The sequence below is a fragment of the Crocodylus porosus genome, unplaced genomic scaffold, assembly GCF_001723895.1.
Source record: "Crocodylus porosus isolate Cpor-Errol unplaced genomic scaffold, CroPor_comp1, whole genome shotgun sequence".
Lineage (NCBI taxonomy): Eukaryota > Metazoa > Chordata > Crocodylia > Crocodylidae > Crocodylus > Crocodylus porosus.
This window is the reverse complement of record NW_017728947.1, coordinates 97,372,311-97,378,310: the sequence shown is the minus strand read 5'-3', so window position 1 is coordinate 97,378,310 and position 6,000 is coordinate 97,372,311.

The window sequence follows — 6,000 nt, the reverse complement described above, 5'->3', positions numbered from 1 at the left end:
GATAAATGTCTCCATGGGAGAACAGTGTGTACATCTCCATCTTATAATTAGCACTAAACAGTAGATGTCTCTTTAGATAGCAGAGAACTACAAATTCTCTGGCATACACAAAGAATCACAGACTTTACACAGTACACCACAAAAAGCTGGTAGGACAGTCACTCAGCAAATTTTCACCTGACCAAAGAAAGAAATGCCGCTGGTCCATGGGATCCCAGTGCATATCTATATGTACTATATCATTCCAAAATCTGTACTATGATTTCTGTCTTACCTACTATTCCATCAATTCTATTGTACCATGCAAACATATCTAAATCACACACACGTAGCTAGAGTGCAATTTCAGGCTACGTATTACATGGGTAGGGGAGGAAGTCACCATCTGGAACGCTGGAACTTAAGACTGGAGGAAGTATTTAAGGCCATTGAATTCAGTCCCCTACATTTACAGGCAACCATTTTCCCCACAGATGTCTAAAAATCATCCACCTGAATTTCACATATGCACACACACACCCGCCCAACTAGAAAGCAGAAAATAAGGAACTCACTAACACCTCAAGTAAAAGAAGGGGAAAATCAGGGTCCTTCCAATGCTCTGTCCTTCTCAATGGCAGAGTAGTAGTTTAGTTAATACACTTTCAGAATATCTTAGGAAAAGGACCACAACACACACTATAGGGGCCAGTAAAAATCCCCAAAGTCCCCTTCAATCTAACCTCAGGAAACAATTCTTTCCTGATCCCAAAATTTGGTGACCAGTTAGGCCCAAGTAGAACACCCGACCCTTGAGCTAGGAACCTGCACTCCAAAGTTAAAAAAACTCCACTGCCTTAACTGCAGCCAGTGTCCAGTGCTTTAGATCAGGCTGTCCAGCTTCTGAGTGGCCAGGGGCCGCACAGCCTCTGGCCACATATCGGGCAGGCTCCACGCCTGCTCCAGGCTGTGTGTCACGTGGGTGTTGTGTGGCACTGTGCCAGCACCCCTGGATCCTGTATGACATGCCAGGTGGGTCCCTCCCGCTATGCCACGCAGCAAGCACCACACTGTAGTGTGCTGGCTCCCTGCCTCTTGCTGTTTGGGGTCCCTAGGTCTTCACAAGCCACCCACTGATGAATTTGTTGATTCCTCCACCACAGGGAAGACAGGTAGCAGAAGCCAGAGAAAGACAGGGAAGCCCAGAGGATTGCATGTTTCCCCCCCGGGGCTGCTTCTGGCCTGCAGGCCACCAACTGGACAGCCCTGCTTTACTAGATAGAAAGAAACCCAAATACCACTACCACCATGAGAAGAAAACAATTCCTTCCCACCCTTTGGAGGCAGCCAGCAAAAGCCCTGAAGCACGGGACTGAGAAGCACCTGCCACACTGCAAAAGTGTTTCTATGCCCTAACATAAGGACTGCCAATACCTGATTCCACATATCATACACGTGGAATGTATGATATATGGAATAATTATTCCTTTCTATCCATAGGCAGTGGAAGGCCAGGCCTAATGGGGCTTAGCCCCCACAAACATGGGAAAGCGGGTAGGGCCACAGAGCAGCCTGGCCATGGGCTCCACGCTGCTGCAGGGGGGGGGTGGGGGTCATGCACACTCAGGCAAGCAGCCAGGATCACAGCCAGCCAGGATCTCAGCCCCGGCACGTGGATTACTGCCCAGCATGGCAGCCAGGCAAGTTTCAGTCTCTGTGAAGAGGAAGGAGCCAGGGGCGGGGGGCAGATCAAGGCCCCCACAGTGCAGGAGGGAGTGGGCCAGAGGCAGAGGCAAGGGCTGGGGTGAATGGGGCCCCAGAGTGAGTCGTGGGATGCTTAGAGCCTGGATGGCTCATTTGGAGGTGGGGTGGGGGGGCTCCCACCACTGACTGCTCCCCGATAACATTATCTCCCTTTGTCTATGTTTCTATCATTACTGAAGAAAAAATAATCACACTGCCCTCTCCTTAACTTTTTCAAGGTCAGTCTTAAAGTGATTTAGGCTGTTCTCCCTTCCTTTTTTTTTCAAAAGACCTTTCCAAAACATCACTCTTCTGCATAGATTTCCATTCTAAATTTAAGAACCAGTTTTAACTCTCTGGTCCTCTGCCAATATTGGATATTTTTAGCATATAAACCTTTTCTGCCTTCCTAATATTTGCCCAATGACTATTTTATAGAGGGTAATAATAACTCCTCTAAATCTTTGTGAAAATGTACAAACCAATCTCCTTTAATAGGAAAAGACTTCCATTATAGAAATGTCTTAATGGTCCTTCTTTGTACCTGTTCCAGTTTCTCTTTTTGAGTACTTATCCTATTTTTCATTTTACTTAGCAACATTGGTACTGCAACTAGTTGTCATCATGGAACTTGCAGATGATACTAAGCTGGGGAGGGATTGCCAATACAGAATCTAGTCTTGATTCCACAAGATTATGTAAATCTTCTTGAACAACAATCCAGTCCTCTTCTGTATTGGCAATCCCTCCCCACAGTTTGGTATCATTGCAGGTTTCATGATGACAACTAGTTCCAGTACCAGTGTTGCTAAGTAAACTGTAAAACAGGATAAGTCCTAGGACTAGTCCTTCAGAAACACCACTAGCCAACACTTCTTTCCAGTCTGGTAACTTACCTTTCAACATAACCTGCTATGGCCTCCATTTTAGCCAGTGTCTGTATTCATCTCCAAAATAGATATTGATCTCCATCCTCTCCAATTTGGCCAAGACTTTTCCATGAGTTACAGTAGTGAAATCTTTGTGTAAAGCTAGATAAACTAAGTCCACTCTATTGCCCTTACCCAATAAGTCAATCGTCTTGTCATGGTAATTAAGACTGCACTCAGAATTTCATTATAAAAACATTTTCTAAACTGTTTTTGAATAGAGACACTGATTTGTCTGAATTTTTGTGAGGTTGAAACAAGTTAGGAAAAGACCCTCTTTGAGAATTTGGAAACTAAGAGATACATTCTTCCACATTGTATTTAACCCAAATTGGCTTCCTACTAATTTTATAATAGTGCCCCATGGCTATTCACATTTCCTTTTCTCAGCAAATCAAAAATATGTTTGAGAGTCAAGTATGTTCATCATTCTCTTCACACTCAACCAAAGAATAGTTACCACAGTTATAAAAATTAATCAAACCAGTATTGTGGCCTCAAACCCTGCAACTTTCTTGTTGAGTGAAGTGTTAATAAGATAACAATTAAAACTTTCATTACTAAGTAATTACACTTGGGTGTGGTAGTAGGTACATCATGAAAGAGCACTGAGCTCTAGGGCCAAGGGAGAGGAAGAAGCAGCCAGCAGACAAGGAGGCTCCAAATTCTAATGTGCAGACACCTGTGATAAAGTGCAGGAAGCAGATTTTAGAAAGGAAAAGAGATAGGTCTTATATTACAGCACAGGGGGAGCCAAGGAAAAAATCATTCTGGGGGCAGAAAACACAGCTGGAATCAGGTTTGGCATTGGATCTTAGAATAATGGCACCTGATTGTTGGAACCTGTGAGTAGAGGTGCAGACACTGAACACACTCTGGAAGTCAAGACGGATGGACTGTGGCCGGCTATCTCACAATTCACTGGGAAAGAATCAGATCACCTCATCATGTGGCAGCACATACGGTATGTCCCAGAAGTACTAGTGACACACCTCAAATAAGGGCATCAGCAGTAAGCATACAATGCACTGGTGTAGCTTTGAAGTATGGCTGCTCACACCTGAGCTAAGGTACGTACACCTGGGTCATGATTACTAAAGTTAACTCTGTGGTAGGAGGCTGGCTTGACAGGTTGAAGACCTCAGATGGCTGGATAGGCAAAGCCATAATACTCGTCAAATCATATCAGTTCAGGGTAAAACCTTCTCAAAGGTTTAGGCTGCTCAAAGTCACATGTACATTGAAAGATCTTGAAAAGTACAATAAACAAGCACACATGTGTAACAAAATGGTCAAATGTAGTGTAGAGACATGAAAAGTATAAAACCTTGCAGAAGGTTTTATAGCTGACACTCAAGCTCATACCAGGCAGAACAGAACTCTTCTTACAAAGCAATGGGAATCTGGCATCATAATGACAGACAGAGGCATTTCCAAACACAGAGAATATTAAGCAGAAATAATCTCAATCATCACCACAGAAACAAACTTGACTTTTCTTTGTTATGCTTATAAACAGTTACAGAGATGACAGTGGTGGGGTTACTGAGGTGCGAAAACTCTTGCCTATCATGACAATCAATACTGTCTCATTGGTTCTTTGTACACCCATGTCTATCTCTCTTGTCCAATCCTCTACCTTTTCCTTTAGGGACTGTGCTTATACTGCCTCACCCAGTAGAGTCCTGAGCCAACACTAGAACTTGTAGTCTCTATGGTAATAAAAATAAAGAACAACAATTACAAAATGGAAATGAATTTTGTGTGCGTGTCACATATTAGTAGGTGCCTTTGAGCTATTTATGAAATTTAAATATCTTGATCTTATTCATGTACCAGCCACATCATAAAATATATTGGTATTTTAGTAATATCTACTCTGTCTAAGGTTATCATTGTTACTTATCACACAAGTGTCTAGACACATCCAAATAAGAATAGCTCCAGACTTTTACACCTAATTGAGCAAATATTATTTAAGGCAAATGCTATGAATGTATATTAGGCATAGCTCTTATACCAGGTTATAAAAGATGTCCATTAAATTAAAACAGGAATTGTTCATGTTACATTGATTCATTAATCTTGATATGGTAGAACAAGCAATATGAACCTGTAGTCAAGTATGCAAAGTAAGAAAATGTAACCAAAAAAAAAAAAAAAAGTTGAGGACAAGAGCTTGCTCCAAATTCCATTACAGTCAAAATAAAGTTTGACATTGATTTCACTGGATGTTAGGATTGGGTTCTACATTAGTTAAAAATGCAAGGGAAGAGTTGAGATTATTTAGGGACTAGAGTTTAACTGTTTGTATATGTGAACTGAATTTGAGGACTGGTATCAGGATTCTTTATACTATCTGTAGCTGTAGCTTGTTTTTTCCATAGTGGTTTTTTTTTCGTTTTGTTTTGTTTTGTTTTGAAGATGCCTTTAACAAAGCTGCTTCTTTCACAGTTAGAGATCAGAACCATAATTAAACCAAGTTTGGGCACTTCATATTCTTACACTATTGCATAAACAAAAAGAAAGAGGCCAGTTAGTAACAAAAGCTTCCCTCTAGCTACTGTCTTCATCAAATGTGTTAAAAAGACTTTTCAAGTTGATGATAGCACATGGCATAATTATACATGTGGTAACACCATTAAACATATGCATGAGTATAACCTAATTATACCTTCACTGTAGGACTCTTAGCTGCAGCACTCATTTTGACACAACGGCTACTATACTATCATTTCAAAGTGCTCTGTAATTCATCTTATTTGTAAAAGATTATATTTTAAAACTCTCTTAGTTCTTAGCTGTCTGGGAGTACTGTTTAGCCCAGTATTTATCACTGCTTGGCAACACTTAACATGGCGATATTTGACAGAAAGAACTGGCAAAATGGATCAGCTGTTTCAGCAATAAAACTATAACCTTTCAGTCAAGCATTTTTTCTTTCCAAGATTTCATTTTTGAAGTTCAGATTGCTTTGTTATAATATACTTTTACATGAACAGATTCAAATGCCATTAAAGCTACAAGCCCTGTTATAACTGGGATAGAGCTCTGCTTTGATCAGAAGACTAGGAAGATAACTGGAATTGTTTTGTGTTTCTAATTGGAATAGAAGTAAGAATTTCCTGTATTCCTTTGGACTGATGATTAATTGAATCTTCAATGCCCAGTCAGTCTGAGCGATCTAAGGAAACAGTTAACCGCACCTTTGCTGGTAACCAGATCTCTGATAGAGTGTAGCAGTCTGACCTATTGGTTTGGGTATACCCAATATGCAAGTGTACCTGATCAACCGAGAAGACAATCCAAGAAATGTTGGCTTTTTTTAAACTTTTAAGACCTTATGTAT